This window comes from Xenopus laevis, chromosome 5L, assembly GCF_017654675.1.
Source record: "Xenopus laevis strain J_2021 chromosome 5L, Xenopus_laevis_v10.1, whole genome shotgun sequence".
NCBI classification, from domain to species: Eukaryota; Metazoa; Chordata; class Amphibia; order Anura; family Pipidae; genus Xenopus; species Xenopus laevis.
Genome location: NC_054379.1, coordinates 122,029,970 through 122,048,039, shown reverse-complemented (window position 1 = coordinate 122,048,039; position 18,070 = coordinate 122,029,970).

The window sequence follows — 18,070 nt, the reverse complement described above, 5'->3', positions numbered from 1 at the left end:
AGCCCTCCTACATTGCTATAGGGTAACCCCACATTTATAGGTATGATATTCTTTTCTGATTAAACTGCTATACAAATTAAAGTATTATGTTGCAACAGAAACAGGAGAAGGTTACATTCAATCAGCCTTAAATAAGAGCGAGATGCTTTCCTTCCAGCAGTGACTTTCTAAAAATAATGCGAATAAGATACTGAAATCCAGGTCACAACTATGCTGCCTCATAGGAGCACAATAAACCTGTCACAAAGGCTGAAGTGCCAGTCTGCAGGCAATGTATTACTCACAACACTTCTAAAGGCTCTAAAGGTTCCACCCTAAATTAACAAAGTGATGTGCGAAATGCTTCCAGCTTTTTCTGACAACTTCAGTTCAGAAGTCAAAAGAGTTACAAACCAGTATTAAAGGGCAATCAATGTACACCTTTAGTAAACCAACATAAGCCCAGTCTTATTGTAAAAATGCTTGTTTTATTTAAAAATGCAAATGTTATATATATATAAAATATATTCAGGATATCCCAGTGGTGTCCAATAAAAAGGGAAAAGATTTGGGATTTTTTACACTGGAAAACAAGTTGCAGGTAAAACATAGTCCCTATGAAAAATGTATATTGAAGAAGTAGAATCAGATAAAAGTGAGTTTAGGACTGGCCAGACCAGGGATGACTTTAACGCAGTTGGCTAGCTTAAATATATTGCAATATTTGCAGTGTCGAACTGGGCCAGCGGGGCACCGGGAAAAAACCCGGTGGCCCACCGGCTCTTGTGGGCCCCTCCAGCCCAGGTCCGCACCCACAACAGCTTCTACGACAAAGGGGCACCTATGCCGCGACCTCCGGCAAAGGGGACATTTTTTTTCATGCACTCGTATGTGGCGCCTGTACAGCAGGGGGGGTCAGAAGGGGCCCTGGGCCAGTAGCCCCAGTGGGCCCTGGGCCCCCCAGTCTAACCCTGAATATTTGGACAAACAATCCATGTTTTGTTTAAAGGAGGGGGATTATTTAGTAGCTTAATGCACAAAGGGGGTTTTGTAATAAAAGGCAATAACTTTGCCCAGGTGCAATTACCCATAGCAACCAATCAGCAGGTACAGTTTACTGGTCACCTGTTTAAAAGCAAACATATTATTGGTTACTATTGGTTACTGCTCCTGGGCAAACTTAGTGCCTTTTATTACATATGGGGAAAATGTCTTATGGGTCTGTGTAAAAAAAGTCACTAAGTTTGCCCAGAAGCAGTAACCCATAGCAACCAATCAGCAGCTAGAATTTACTGGTCACCTGAGTGCAGAGAACCACTTGTCTTTGTCTATATAGATATCAAGTGAGCACAACTTTCCCTTGTTTGTTATAGTTTATACAGGAGCAGTGACCAGCACCATGTTGTTGCGCCCACCCTTTCCAGCTATAGTCAGGTGATCCCAGTGGTGGCCAATAAAAGGGCAGCCATTTGGGAGTTCTAATCCTGAAAGCAAGTGGATACAATAACTTTCTAACCCCTGTTTAATTCCCATAATTTAGAAAAAAAATGTCTAAACCATGGCACTTCATGTTCCTGGCAACCTAGCACTCATCTATTAGCCATTGTTTTTTACTGTTGGTGACAAACTTCATTTGCTAGGGTTTGTATCTTCAGAATACATACAATTATATACATATTTACAGAAAAAAGTTATTACCAAAACAAAAGGTAGAAAATCAACGATACAAGGAGATTTGCTTAGATTGCTCAAAATTGTACCAGTACAGCAACCCATTACAATAGATTAGGATTAATTTCATTGTGCTGCCTGTAGTAGACATATCTAAGAAATCTAATTGGTGATTAAATACATCCTAGGGGACCCAATGCAACAGGACATTAGGCACCACTGAGACATATAAGACAAAAGTAAAACTTGTTTTTCAGGCACTGAATAGTTGTAACAACTTTACCACAATACCACTTATCCAGCCATCCAGCAAGTGTAGCTGAGAAGAACCAGTCACGTTCCTGAGTACTATTGAGAACTGTATTGCCAAAAACATGATGTCCCATATAAAAGATTAATACTATGCAAAATTAAACAGCTATGCTGTATTTCCACAGATTTTTATCCATAGCTTACAGATAATGAGACAAGTAAGCACAGTTGAGAAGTATTCAAGGAGTCAGGTGCAGAGGAAAGTCAGCATTTTAAAAACAAGGGTCATGACCATAGAAACCCGTGTTACTTTCTTCAGGCTTGTTATAACATAAGTTACAGCCCCAAAAGGTTTCCAACTGTAAGTTATTTCTACACGTATTTCATTTTTAAAATATCACAAAAATATCCTGTAAATGCTCTGTTTTCTAAATATTTTCCAAAGATGACTTACTGGTCTTTTGAAATATATAAATGTAGATTTTTACTGCAATTAGCACCAGGAGATAATTGATAAAATTCTCAAAAATGTAAGGAGTTTTTTTAAAAAAATATGCATTTCCTCCTGTTTGCAATGTGTTATTTATGCATTCACATAATCTGAATAATTCATGCAGCCATTCTGTGACCTCTGGGTATTGTCAGATTTTTCCTGCATACAGATAAGTTTGAATGCAATTCTGCAGCAGAGGCTGAAATATCTCCCCTTTAATTGCTATTTGCAGATATAATAAGACATTGCAAATAGCCTTTTCTCAGGAAAAGGGTGCAATTCTAAAAAGAAACACTGAAAAGGAAAATAAACAATGAAAGTCTTGACAATGCAGTTTTGTTGTTCTGTTCTAATTGCACTAAAAAGCGCATTGAAAAAAGTAAAAAGAAAATCTTTATTTGGCAAAGCTAGATTTGAATAGATTTATAAGCCATAACCGCAAATGATGATGTTTGTTATAGTCCACAAAAAAAAAGATTCCCTTGCTGGCTCAATTAAAGTACACTTTTGGGTTCTACTGAGGCCTGATTACCGTTAAATACGATTGATTAGACAGAATTATAAGTAAATTAACCCTGCACTGTCCCGATAAAAATTCAATAAATTAACTTCAATTCAAATGTGCAATTAATTATAACTTGATGAATTAGTAAATAAATGAATGGTTCACTACAACCAATTAGCTATATCAATTCATCATAAATGAATTTGTGCCTTAGATAAAATTCACATTTTTGCTGAAATCAATTAATTCCAAATTGACAATTATTATGGTGCTGGTGCTTCTTAAATGAATTCACTACAAAATATCAATCAATTTAAATAAATGCTGACAATTAATTTGATTGAAAGTTGAGAAAGGGAAATTGTATAGAAGGTGGAGTTGTTCCAATTCCTAGTTACTCTGTGGAATGAAAGGAGTTTTATCAATGGTGGCTCATGGTAATACTTTGATAGAAATGTCTTATATAAAGCGGCTTTGTAGAAAAGAACTTTGAAACCCAATGTAATATATAATACAGCTTTTTAGGATACACAATGACCTAATGTTTATGACTTCTATTACTTCCGAATATATTTCTGACTTCATAGACGCTTCCTTCATTATAGCTGGGAGCAGAATATGTACTCAAATACTAATAAACAATAAGATAAGATCTCTGCTTTGGATGTGCTTGTTGGAAGCCTGGCCAGCTCCTGGTGAGTGCATAGGAAGCAAGATGTGTTGTTGACCAAGTCGTTTAAAGGAGAATTCAACCCCCCCCACTGTGATAAGTCCCCACTGGTCACCCTCCGTTGGCCCACTCCCTGCCTCCTCCCTGCTAAGTGTTAGCTCAGAATTGTGTCCCCTGTAGGATTACTGACCATACATGCAGAGTGAACGCAGTAATCTTTGGGTCTTCTTCCAGCGCTTCGGCAATTTTCCAGCACAGTTGTAACGAACCGGAAAACTGCTCCAACTGCGCATGTGCCGATACGCCACTCACTTTACTAGGATTAGCGAAGAGCAGAATGCGCACTACTCCGCAGGCGCCCATCAGCTCTCTCCTGCGGAGTATCTCGCATACTGCCCAGGGCCCTTGATTCCTGATTGAGACCTCTCTGCTGACTAAAATGAGATCTCCCAGTTGCTTGGTGCAGATGATGATGCTGACTCAAATGGTGATGCATTCTTAATTATTTGCTGATTTACTGCTGATTGATGCATTATTGATTGTTTTACTAACCTCATTGGTAATAAAGCACCCTTAGTGTACTAAGTATTGTCTGTGAATTATTGGTCTGTGAAACCTCAAGTAAAACGCCATGGAAACCCAGTCCTATCCAACCAAAATCCATCCTATTCTACATTCAATCTTACTGCATATATTTCGATATGTGAAAAGTATTTGCCCATTAAATTTGGGAGATATGTAAACAAATACTTATTAAGCCATACTATCCTATGGGATAATTGCGCACCGGGGGCAAGCATGGAGGAGCGCTCCGAGTGCCAGTGGGAGAACAAGGGTCCGGACTAGGGGTAGGCAAAAGAAGAGGTGCATGCTTGGCTCCCCAACATTCATTGTGCACTGGGCATGTGCCTCTTCTGCCTACCCCTAGTTCCGGCACTGCTTTTGTTACAAGGACATTCCAAACAGTAAATTACCCCATTAATCTTACAATTTACGGAAAGTTTCCTGCCAAATCTGCCAAAAACCCTTCATTAGGACAAATAGTTGAAGCTGGAGTAAAGCACAATTTTACTTACGCCATTCCTCTAATAACATTTTTGAATTAATATACTGCAGCTCATTACCCAAATTTTCATGGAGAAATTTCCAAAAAAAGCACTCCTATATTTTTACATTAACATTTGGCATAATTGGATGCAAGTTAATGAGTTTTTTTCCTGTGTTTTAACTATTTTACATTTAATGGTAGAGTCTACCTACAAACCCAAGGGACCGCAACGGAGACTTTGTGTGCCCCTTCATATGCTAAACTTTTCTTAAAATTTTGGCAGGAAACAATAAGTTAAAGGTAGAGTTGCCACCTGTCTGGATTTCATTTTGGAAGGACTGTCCGGTTGAAAAGTGCCTGTTCGGATTTCCAAACTAGGAAATCCGGACAGGACATTAAAGTTAATGACATGGGATCAGCCAATCGGAAAACCAGCAAAACAGAGCCACCCTCTGTTGATTAGAAAGTGCTAAAATACACCAAAAAAGGTATACATATACTTTTGATACATTTACCAAAATTAAACCTGGCAATATAATACATTAATTTAAGAGAAAATCATTTTAATTACAGTGCAAATGATATACCATATTCATTACAGTATTCATCATTTATTTCACAGTTCTCCAGCAGCCCTATGACTGGAGAGATATTTGCCTGTAAATTTGTCTCCTACTAGCTCAATGTACTTCTACATCTCCACCTGCTGGCGACATCATTACATTTGCACAGAATGGGCACACTGACACAGCCTCAGACCTACTAAGAACTTAGTCTAGAATCACCAGCACCAAGAAGGGAACCAATCAGCACATACACAGCTACTGGGAAGTTCAATATCTTCCCTGTCATTGTGTCTCCTTCCCTATTATTTGAAGTGAATGATTATGTATATGTGTTCTGCCAGGTACAAACGTACTGATTCCTTTAAACAAAGCAATAGTTCTACAATTAGGTGTCCAGAATATCCCCAGATACTGTCACATCCCATTCTTATCCCATTAACTTATGTCATATTCATCTTAATGTCTTAGATGCATTTATTAGCATATACCTACAATGTAGTGTTTATCAATTTTAGAATTTCTTGAACATTTCAAGGTGACTTTCATTGTAAAGTACACTTGCAAAACGGAATGTGCTCAAGTGGCTCTATTTCCTGTGCTTGATCAAAAGAGTCACTCTGAGGTGCCATTTTGTTCTTCTGCACAAACATTGGTCCTGCATTATAGTTTCAGCAGATTGAATTTTGGGGCATTGACAGACTGTGCAGTTGATCTGTTTCAAAGACTGTGCTATCCGGAATGCACAGGATCTGGGATTTGCAGGATACTAGTAAACATTAACTAAACAGAAAAGGGTTGTTTTGCCTTCAATAATGATTAGTTATATCTTAGTTTGGATCAAGTACTATAGTATGTACTGTCTTCTTATCACAGAGAAAAGGAGATGTCAGACGGCCTTCCCATAATTCAGCTTTCTTGAGAATGAGTTACTGCCAAACCTGGAAGTCCTAACAAAACACACAAGTGTTTAAAACAAACAAATCAACCAAGAGATTTAGAGGGAAGTCATGAATTTGATCTTTCGTTTGTCCTCATCCACTGGTCACTGTGCATGGATCATATTTTATTTTTCTCAGTGGACTCTAGGGCCCTGTACTCCCCCTCTGGTCAAAATTTGGTGGACTAGTGTTAATGTGGGATCCCAATTATTGACCCTCCTATATCCCTTTGTTATAACTTGTAGCTTTTTCTTATGAGCCCCCTTTCCAATCCTGCAACTTGTTGCCGATACTGTGGGGATCTAAATAGCTTTGCAACAAAGTACTTATTAATATCAATACATACCAATGATACAAAAGAAATTGAGATTGACTGGGTAATGGGGTAACTCAAACTCTCTATCTCAGTCAGACACCTCCGCTCCAGGTGCAGCAAATGAACCAAAAAACTCAGTAAGAACGAGAGAGAGCACACGATGCAGATTAACTGCTAAGTGGTTTATTCTTCACCACTTAGCAGTTAATCTGCATCATGTGCTCTCTCTCGGTCTTACTGAGTTTTTTGGTTCACATACCAATGATACTAATGAATCAGCACCCCTTGTTTGTAACTCTCGCTCTCTATTTGTCACTTGGTGAAGGTCCATTGTACAAAAACTGCCTGTAAAGCACAGCCCTTCGATTTACCCCACCCTTCCCCCTCCCTTTCCTTCTCCAATCCCCCCTCCCTCCACCACCTCCTTCTTTCTACCCTTTCTTCTCCCCCCCCCCCAAATAACAAAACAGAAAAAAAATTTTTTGGAAACTTTCTTTATTGATGTTACATAGGTATTTAAATGTGATATAAGTATCAACATGAAATATTCTGTTGTTATGTTATGTTATGTACTATTTTACCTTGAATAATAATAACATAAAAAAACAGTCTTATTTTATTGTAGGGGGGGGTTTCCTCAAATTTAGCCATATTCCCACCTATAATACAGTTCTTAAGCCTGGCACACAAAAAAAAAAAAGTGTAGGTAACTCCTGCACTGCAGCAATTTTAATTGGTTGAGTGAATTGGCCACATCTGAACAAGTACAATCTCTGCTGGACTATTTCTTTTTTGGAATTCACAATGATCATTTCCCACAACATCTTAACACAATACATATAACAAAATATGTTCTTTATATTTGATGTAAACTATTCCAGCACCCTGTCCTGAAGTATTATTTGCCATATTTCTTATGGAATGACAGCAGGGAAGGTTCCTTGTGCAATGGTACTGATATCTTGCTAAGGATGTGTTAAATTATATATAAACCACTGCTCAGTGTCCACAATGCTGTTAATCAGGATCTATAGTCTGCAGGTTTTGCTATTATAGTATAAAATAAGCTGCTATAAACTCTACATTGACTGAAACTCCTAATCACTTCCCATCAACTCCTGCTCTGCTCAGCAGACTGCAACACCACCAGCCCTCCTAGTAAGAGCATCAGCATTCCCTTCTTGGTTAACCCATGGGTGAGAGAATGAGCAGTTTATTAGTACAAGAAATATACTGTATAGATTTGTATGACAAGCTGGCTTGTTTTGATCTATAGTTGCACTACCAGAACACTTTCTCTATGAAAATAGATCCCTTATAACATTAAAGGGTAAAATCATTCCTGATTAGACCTTCTTTTAAAGGTCTAATTAAAAGTGCATTCCGAATGGACTAATAAATATCACTGTTAAGATCAATATTGTCATAATACCTCCTCCTATCAACAAAGAACCAGCATCTCTCAGGTAAAACAGAGATTCGGTCTTATAAACAGGGTATCATATTAAATAATGTGGAGGAGAAAGAATGGCTCATGGGGTTACATGAGGATATTTGACTTGATTTCCCTCTTTTCTGAATAACACTAAAATGGGATAGAACAGAATACATATTTGTAGCTCTATGGGCCCAGAGTCATTTTGCTGAATATAACAATAACAACATAGATGTAGGGGATTATTTATCAAGGTCCAAATTCATCTCAATATTTCTAAGTTTGAAATACGTCCAACTCCGATTGCACGAATGGACCTTATTTATGAAGAAAAAAGCCTGAAAAAATAGGGTCGGGCAAACTTTGGAGCTTTTCCCAAAAACTTTGGAGTTTTGCTCAAAAACTATGATTTTTTCGTAGTTTTCAGAGTTTTTTGCTCAGAAACCATGAACTCATCAGATATCGGTACGGACATCAGCGCAAGACACACTGGGACCTTCCCCATTGAGGGTCATTTATCAACACTGGTAACTGCCCATGGGCAAATTTGCCCAGTGTTGATAAATGAGCGCCAGTGACTTATACAGGACCTCAAGAGCTTTTAGATGCCAGGGTTTCGGTTTCTGAATTTTTAGACCATCAGACTTAAATACATCTCGAAAAATACTTAGGTTTTTTTTTCCTTTGAAAACCACAAATTATTCAAGGTTTGGATATTCAGACCTTAATAAATAACCCCTGTAATGTTAAGGTCATGTCATTTGGTGGCTATATGAGCTAATACAGTATAATCAGTGACCATTTCCATTTTGAAACACTTAAAACTTGCAGGTGCATTAGCAAATAAACCCTATCACACTGGAACAGACATAATAGCAGGAATCATAAATGCAAAGTTTAGAATCTGTAATAGATTCAGAAGATTAGCAACTGTCAGTTAAAGTAATTCAATTAGTAAGATTCAATTTGGCTTTAACATCAATGCATAGGGGCAGAATAGACATGCACATGCCTCTCATCAATGCTATCCTTATAAAGGTTGCAACTAGTTTACCTATAACCAATCTATTGCTGGTATTAATTTTAAGCTTATAATATTAATCTACTTACCGGTATAGATTGAATCTTCACTGCAATATCTTTTTATTTTGTCAAGGTCCACGATTCCTGGAGTATCTTAACTGTGTGATGCTCCTTGGCTGTGATCACCACCCCATTACTAAAATGAACACATCACAGAACTGATATAAGTTAGGAAGGAAGAATCAGTAACTAGACCAATCAATTTAAAACATCCACTTAATGTTATTAATATAAAAAACAAGTTTAGAGGTCACTGCTTGTTTAGCATCTCCTTGCACAATTCATTCTTCAAAAGCTAAATAGACTTCGCTGCAAAGGACAAAGAATGGTGATATCATTGTTTATCATTGGCATTAGCTCTATAAGAAAATTACATCATTTCAGTGCTGTTATCCGTTATCTTGTGTTAGGGAGCTGCTATCTGGTTCTGTTGTTAGGCTGCTGGGGGGTGAGGGGAATGATATCACTCCAACTTGCAGTACAGCAGTAAAGAGTGACTGAAGTTTATCAGAGCACAAGTCACATGACTGGGGGGCACCTTGGAAAGTGACAATATGTCCCCATGTCAGATTTCTAAATTAAATATAAAAAACTTTGTTTGCTTTTTTGAGAAACAGAATTCAGTGCAGAATTCTGCTAGGGCGGCACGATTAACTGATGCATTTTGGGAAAAAACATGTTTTGTCATGACAATCATGACAGTATCCCTTTAAGACCCTCTTCATCATTGTAAACAACCCCAACTTGGCCAGTCTTTCTTCATACCCTTTACTAGCTTAGTTGCCCTTCTTTGGACCCTGTCTAATTCAATAATATTCAGTTTGAGCACAAACAGAACTGCACAGCCTATTCTAGGTGAGTTCTTATCAGTGCTCTGTAAAGAGAAAAAATTACCCTCTCTTCCTACAAAAAAAATGTGTTTGTCTTTGCGGCTGCAGACTGGCATTGCTTGCTACTGCCAAGTTTATTATTTACAAGAACTCCAAGGCCCTTCTCTATTATGGATTTTCCTAGTGCAGTCCCATTAAGGATTTAATTGGCTTACATATTTTTACATCCCAGGTGCATAACCTTCTATTTATCAACACTGAATCTCACTTGCCATTTAGCCTCCCAGTGTCATGCTTAACCACTGGGGTAAAACTGGCTGATAGGAGCCAATATGCTAGGTAACCATGAGTATAGCCATAAATAGCAGAAATGAGACCAGAAGCCATGATAAAGTGAATGTAAGTTTTAATGAATACAACAGATGAATATATAGGCCAAATATAGTTGGCGTTGGGTCTAATAAATAGGCCAGAAGTTGGGATAGGCAGCAGGCAAACAAAGTCCAGGAAAAAGCCAGACTAGGGACGAGGAACCAGGGGGGCAGGAGAACAGCTAGGGAGATTAATGACCAGCTAACTACCCATTGCTGGAGCTAGGCTTATATAGGCCCTCAATTGAAAGACAATTAACACATGGAGAGGAAGAAGGGTATACAAAATACACTTTAGAGTAACTGATCAGACCCGTTATACCCAGATGGACAGTTTGTCCTGCTGCAAGGATGCCACAAGGAAGGATGGAAGAATTGGGCTGAATAGTTTTGTGTCATCTACAAATACAGGTATGGGACCTGTTATCCAGAATGCTCGGGACCTGGAGCTCTCTGGATAATGGATGTTTTCATAATTTGGATCTTCATACCTCAAGTCTAAAGAAAATCATGTAAACATTAAATAAACCCAATAGGCTTGCTCTGCTTCCAATAAGCATTAATTATATCTTAGTTTGTATCAAGAAGAGGTACTGTTTTATTATTACAGAGAAAAAGAAAATCATTTTTAAAAATGTGGATTATTTGATTTTAATAGAGTCTTTCCGTAATTCGGATCTCGAATTCAAGGCACCTGAATAGATTGCTTTCTGGCCTGATTCAATACTTTATCTTATTTAGCAAGTACACTAGATATTATTTTACATTACAAAAAACTGCATTAAATCTAATCTCGTAACATATTAAGGCAATGAAAATATTGTCTTACAGTAAAGCCTGCGGACATCTATAGTCCTGAAAATAATTTCTGTAGACATATTTCAGTTCCATGAGGCTAGCCTTTCACTGAAAAAACTTTTATTATGTCTACATATTCGGTGTGTTACCAGCATTCTTCAGCTCGTGGAGAAGTCTCTAAACGTGGTTTAGGAATCTGTCATTAGATTCAATAAAAAAAAGTCTGTCACTAGTAGTAACAGGTGGTTTTCAGGCTTTTGCCTAAGAAAGGCACTTGAACCCCCAGGTGTCATGAATGATCTCTAAAGACTTTTTCCTATTACTTTGTATTTTTTATTTTTGACCATTTTTATAAAATTGAAGTTTTAACTTTAATGTTTAGCTCAGTTATCCAGGTGCATAACTGTGCCATTTGCTACTAAGTGGATTCATTGTTCAGCAGCAGCATTTGTTGAAATATTAGCAACTATTGTATCAATTACAACTGCTGCCTTTAATGAAACTGAGGGATCATGTGCAGCAGGACCAAAGATAAGAAATGTATCAATTAAAGACAGTTTAGAGAATTGGTGACCCCTCATCACAGAGCTGCTCCAGGGGGACATGAGAAAATGAAATAAATGAAACATTAAACTTCAGTATTAGAAAAATTATTTTAGAAAAAGTATTTATTTTTACAATCATAATTTGCCTTACAGTGGCGTAACTAAAGTGTGCTGGGCCCCCCTGCAAAAAAATCTTCAGAGGGAGCCAGCGCCTCCGATCCCCATCCTCCCGCCCACTTCCCACCCTGACTCCACCCACTCTCCGCACTGTGCCGAATTGTGCTATGCTTCCTCACCGCAGAGGTCTGCTTCCTCTATACGTAGCTACTCCACTGTTGCCTTAAATACAGTGGAACCATTTATGTTTTTTAGGGGACCAAAAGAAAAATATGTAAAATCTGGGAAAATGTAAAATCAGGGAAATTCATTATGTATTATATATTGGTGGAACCACAAAAAAGGTGTATAATGAGGAAAAACTAAAGATCAGGAAATATAAAATTGAGGTTTCACTGTACAACCACGCTGTCATTATATATATACCGGGAAAGCACAAGTTTTGCTATGCATTATAATAGCTTTAATCCATCAGTGTTTCTCTGCATCAAGACTGAGCATTATTATGGAATGACTTAGTAATGCTTTACCAGTATAATCTCAAGTCACTTCTAATACCACGCCTGTACCACATTCTGTTCAATAGCAATCATTTATGAAAACACATTAATATAGAGTCATTCAGTCCATTTTATTAGATGATGTTAATGTTAACGCAGACTTTGTTTCTTGTTTTTACAGCATTGAAATCAATGGGTGCCTTTTTGCGCCACTATTTTTCAAACTGTGCAACATTTTTTAAACCGCTCAACATTTTTTAAACTATCTATTATAGTCTATGGGGTTTTTTTTCTTGGTGAAACGAGGCAAAACATTTTGCTCAAATTATCAAGAAGATTCTGACATTAAAGGGGTGGTTTAGCTTTAAGTTAACTTTTAGTATGTTATTAGTTAATGGCTAATTCTAAGCAACTTTTCCTTCGCCTTCATTTTTTTTTCTTTTTACGTAGTTTTTGAATTATTTGCCTTTTACTTCTGACTCTTTCCAGCTGGGGGTCACTGACCCCATCTAAAAACAAATGCTCTGTAAGTCTACACATATTGTTATTACAAATACAAATATATTGTTATTGCTACTTTTAATTACACATCTTTCTAATCAGGCCCTCTCCTATTCATATTCCAGTCTCTTATTCAAATCAGTGCATGGTTGCAAGGGTAATTGGGACCCTAGCAACCAGTTTGATAAAACTGCAAACCTAATAACTCAAAAACAACAAATAATAATAAAATGAAAACAAACTCTCTAGAAGTCTAGATCATACTAAAAGTTAACTCAAATGGGGAACAACTACTTTAAGGAGGTAATGTTTAATAATGCTCTCTTCAGATCAAAAAGCAAACAGTGGGAGAAAAGCATGCCCATGAGAAAGTCATGTAGGATAGAAGATGGCGAATGTTGGGAAAATATTGATTTTATGGATTGTGATGGATTCTTCTGTTCCAGCCATTACCGGGTATACCTGTTCCATATCTCCATGCTTTACATGTAAAATGAATGTACAGAATGCAGAAGCAAAGATGAAGTATGAAATCAATTTTACAATCCATACAGTCATTTGAAAACAATAGCAATGCAGAACGTCTAGCAGTGGAGGGGTGTAACATATTGCAGTTTCTTCATTCCATGCATACATTTGCCGAGAAAAGCAGATTTCTGTTGACTATTGAGCTACATTAAATATAACTCAGGAATGTCTCCAGGGTACACTCATCATCAGAAGTCAACTGGATGTATTACGGTATGATTCTGTAGCATATAAAGCACTTCATCAGGTCAGGCACGGCACATGGAAACTGATAATAAATCCACTTGGCATTTGACAACTAACCCTGGAGATCTATAATGCCTCAATGTGTATAATTTTATTTCTGAGTTTATAAACGTACAGTAACATTTGCCTTCTAGATGATCACATAGAATTCAATTCGATACAGGTATGGGATACGTTATCCATAAACCCATTATCCAGACAGTTCTGAATTACAGGAAGGCCATCTCCCATAGACTCCATTTTAATCAAATAATTTACATTTTTAAAAATGATTTGCTTTTTCTCTGTAATAATAAAACAGTACTTGGTACATGCTCCAAACTAAGATATAATTAATCTTTAATGGAAGCAAAACCAGCCGATTAGATTTATTTAATGTTTACATGATTTTCTAGTAGACTTAAGATATGAAGATCCAAATTACAGAAAGATCCCTTATATGGAAAACCCCAGGTCCCGAGCATTCTGGATAACTGGTCCCATACCTGTTATAGGGTAGGCAGAAGAGGTAACTGCCTAGGGTGCAACAATTGGGGGGCGCTGAGCAGGCACTTCTTCTGCCCACCCTTAGACCTGACTTGCGTGCTTTGTAAATTGCGTTATTGCGTGTTTCCGCACGTGAATAACGCGTGAATAGCGTTACCACACATGCGCGTGCGAATACCGTTATTGTGCATGTGCGTGTGATCTGCGTTTCCCCATATGCACGCCGGGGAAAGTAGGGGGCGAGCTGGCTGGTTGGGCTGCCTAGGGCGCCCGGCCTGCCTTGCCCGCCTATACTAGCATTAATCTTAATTATTTAAATATTTTTTTGGCTTGTGCATAAAGTACATTGGGGTAGTGTCCAATTAATTTTATTTTTAACTCATCTTAGAATATGGGTAGATACTGTCATTAACAATATACAGGTATGGGACCTGGGCCTTTCCGGATAATGGATCTTTCTTTAATTTGAATCTTCATTTCATGGAAATGAAATAAATCTAATAGGCTGGTTTTAGCTTCAATAAGGATTAATTATATCTTAGTTTGGATTAAGTACAAGGTACTGTTTATTATAGAAAAAAAGGAAATAATTTTTAAAAATTTCCATCATTTGGATAAAATGGAGTCTATGGGACCTTTCCAGAATTCGGAGCTTTCTGGATAAAGGGTTTGTGGATATTGGATTCCATACCTGTACAGGAGTTATTGTAGCAGAGAAAACATATGTTTCATTAGAAGCAGGCAGCCCCTGGTACCTAGACAGACTGAACTAGCTTCATTGGCGAAGCACCCCTGATTAGAAGCACTATACTAGCCTGCTAGTGACTTCTTTAGATCCTGATTACCTGAACTGTGCTATACTGAACTATACTATATTATATGTATAAAAGTATTATTTATTGGAGTTTACTATTTACTATTTAATCCACAACCATTATGGTTAACACAGGGGCCATTACATCAGACAATGATATTAAGCAAAATTAAGTTAACCCATGATATGTCACAAGCTCATACCCTACACAGCTGGCACATATATCTAAAAAAGGGAGATTTGTACATTTTAATGAGTTTATTTTTCAAAATATGCTTGGACAAAGAAAAAGATCACTATATGTAGGAACTCAAATCACAAAAAAACTCAATCATGAATTTGAATGTATAAAAAAAGTTTTATTTGTAAAATTAAACATAAGCAACAGTGTAATTTGAAGGCTCTTTTTTATAGGGAACTGGCAATTTAACACATTCATATTGACTACACTGGTGAAGGTAAAGACTCTTTTATCAACAAAAGAAATTCCCAACTTTAATACCCTTGGTTTGAAAATGAGATGTTGGACAAGCAGATGTCGATACTTTTTGCAACAAAGTGTATTTTGTAGCATCCAGTGATCTAACTTTGTAAACAAAAACTAATATAACATCAGCATCGCCAGCAGCTCAACTAACTTTCCAGGCTCCTTAAGCTAATGGAAAATAAAGTGTATTGTTTGTCATAAAGTGTCTCTTTCAGAGTTTGCAAAGAAAGCAGAAAAAAACAGAAGTTTTATAGAACATTAATAAAACTGGGTATTATTTAAACTTAATTGTTCATATTCTGGAACTTCCCATTTTGAAAAGTAAATTTGTGGTCCTGTACATTAAATAGAATTGTTAAGAGCCCAATTTACTTATTCAGGTGTTTTATACATGGAAGTAAATGAAGTATTGTTTCCTTGTGCTTCTCTTATTTTACTTCTTTAGCTAATACTTAGATTTTTTCCAAGCTTTGCATCATTGCTTTCACGTCTCTAAATATTAATAGCCGTGCAGAGAACATTCTAGCGTAGCAATTTCAGATGCAAAAGAGTAAGAATAACAAAAACCCCAAGCAGGATATCTTTAATGGGACATGAAAATTGACTCGCATTTTGTCAAACATTACATATTAGTCAAATAAATACTTGGCTTTTATTCCCGCTGCAGTGGAACCATTGCAATTTATGGTGAAGACGTTAATATGTACAGTATCATTACACGTGGAAGGTTGTTGGCAGCCTTAGTCCGATTATTAATACAAAAGGGACATCCAAATGTATGCTTTGTACTTTTTGGGCTATACATACTTGGGGCTACCTTCAGGGTTGGACTGGGCCGGCAGGACACCGGGAAAAAACATGCTGGCCTAGACCCTCTCCCTGCACTGCCGCTGCTTACCTCCCTCCCTGAATTTTGCTGCGGGGAGCAAGAAAAGTATGCGGGGGGGAGGGGGGGAGGTGCAGGTTGCGGCTGGGATGGGGGGAGAGTCGATTCTGCGGCTGAGGGGCCTGGGGGATGGTGGGGGGGGGCCCCTGAGAGTGCAAACCCCCCAGTCCGATGCTGGGTCCTTTGATTACATTTTATTTTGTAACTCTTGTAAGACCCCTGTTTATTATAAATGAATGTAAAGTAATGCATAATTTGTCATAAAATGTGCTCTGATTTTTAAGTAAAGCTGGCCATACATGGACAGATAAAAGCTGCTAACAGACCGCTTCGGCAGCTTATCGGCCCGTGTGTAGGACATGCCGACGGGCTTTTCCAATCGATATCTGGCCCGAAAGTCGGCCAGATGCCGATCAGGCAAGGTTAAAAATCCCATCAGATTGCGGTCGTATCTGTTTGTTGATGCGGACGTGCGATCCGATTGCCTGTATATGCTCCATTATGATCTGATTGTTGGGCCCTAGGGCCCATGATCGGATCAGCCCAATATCGCCCGCCTCAATGTGGGCTCATCGGGGAGAGATTGGCTTGTTTGGCGATATGGTAACCTTTAGTCACAAAAACAGACAAATGCAATCTGCTTAAACTAATAACATAATTGCAATACTGACTGCCAGCACTGAACACATAGTTTAAACCTTCACATAACCCCCAACTTTCAACAGCTCGTCCCGCTGTCCCGGATTATGAACATAATGTCCCGCTTTCTGTTGCTTTTTCGGGTTTAGCATAGTTAGCATAGTCTCGCAAGAAGAGACTATGACTGTGACATCACGATCCTATTGCTCCAGAAGAGGAACGAGAATGAGCTTGTTCTGCTGAAGACAGCTGCTGGTAAGGCAGCATTTACTTTTAATGTTACCTCAGTTGATTCATATTTCACATTGATCTCCCGCAGGAGTGAGTCCACATGCTGTGACAGTAATTGAGCCCTTATATCCCCTGCTGGAAACATTAAACAGAAAAGTGGTAGACTGACTAAAGTTCCTCTTTAAAGCAGTGGCAGGTATTGGATAGAAGCCTATTGATTCCATTGGACCAGGTCGTAGAACAGCAAGCAGAGAGAGAGAGAGAGATATGATGGATATATGAGAGAGATGGAGAGATAGATAATAGATAGATATGATGTAGAGATATAAATATTTTAGAGCAAGGGTGAGGCTTGTGGAGGTAGGTCAACAGTAGAAGCTTGCAGTAACTATAGTGCTATTCTTTGTTTGGGGACGTACAGTAAATAGTAAAGCCACCTCATTGGTTGGATGAGCAGTCTTTTTATCCTTGTGCGCATCAGTGTACAGTTTGCAGTCCTCTGTCTAAAAACTGAAATGTCAGAGATACAGTGAAAAGCAAATGCTATCCTCTTCAGCCATTATAACTATCTTTTGTCAAATGAACTTCATGGGTTCTGCCCACTAATATGTTCACATGTTTTTGGTAGATGGTTCCATGCGCTCTCAGGAGGGAGCAAATGTGCCTTTAAGGCTTAGATTTAGCTGTTCTCTTGTCACTTCCATTTTAATGTCATGCAGAATGCATACCCCGCTGCTTTTCCTGCTTTACTGTGGCTCTACTGAGTGCTAATACCTGTATCCCCACATCTCATATTGTACTTCTCCCTGCTCTGCTCTGCCCCAACCCAACATCTTATAGAAGATGCCGATAGCAGCTGTTAGTTGTACACTAAGGCCCGTCTGCTCTGGTGATGTTAGAGATGGGCAGGTTGGGTGCAGATGTGCAAAGTAGAGTGGTGGGCTGAGCTCGGGTTTAGGTTGGCACAGTTAAAGGGGTTGTTCACCTTCCAAAAACATTTTCAGTTGAGCTGTTTTCTGATTATTCCTAGAAATAAAGACTTTTTTCAATTGCTTTTATTTTTTTTATTTCTTAACAGTTTTTTTTCCAAAATCTAAGTTTAAAGCTTAATAATGAAATGACACAATGGGGCCCA